This window comes from Tarenaya hassleriana, unplaced genomic scaffold, assembly GCF_000463585.1.
Source record: "Tarenaya hassleriana unplaced genomic scaffold, ASM46358v1 Cleome10745, whole genome shotgun sequence".
Classification (NCBI taxonomy): domain Eukaryota; kingdom Viridiplantae; phylum Streptophyta; class Magnoliopsida; order Brassicales; family Cleomaceae; genus Tarenaya; species Tarenaya hassleriana.
This window is the reverse complement of record NW_010961011.1, coordinates 1-243: the sequence shown is the minus strand read 5'-3', so window position 1 is coordinate 243 and position 243 is coordinate 1. Positions and strand designations below refer to the sequence as shown.

At 46.9% G+C, this 243-nt stretch overlaps 1 long non-coding RNA gene across 1 annotated transcript; it reads right to left on the bottom strand.

Moving 5' to 3' along the window:
• Positions 1 to 3: 3 nt before the first annotated feature.
• Positions 4 to 232, bottom strand: LOC104805027. The gene is made up of 2 exons (XR_770426.1): positions 124 to 232; positions 4 to 46 (listed from the first exon to the last, which is right to left on the bottom strand). It is a non-coding gene; the product is annotated as an uncharacterized LOC104805027 (long non-coding RNA).
• Between the last annotated feature and the right edge of the window lie 11 nt (positions 233 to 243).

Sequence of the window (243 nt, the reverse complement as noted above, 5' to 3'; positions counted from 1 at the left end):
TCGTTCTCCTCTTCTTGCTCGCCTTCGCTGCCAATGCCGGAAGACCCTGAAAGTTGTAACTACACAAGATCAGACCAAAGCCAAGGGAGAAAATAGACAAAGATTTGATCAGAGAATTCTAACCGTCTTTACGCCCGAACGCGTTCTTGCATCCTTCGCATCTACAGTTCACCGAACACCCGACTCCACCCTTTTAAAATATCAGGAGACCGAGTGGTTCTGAATCAGACAAGGGTAGATAAC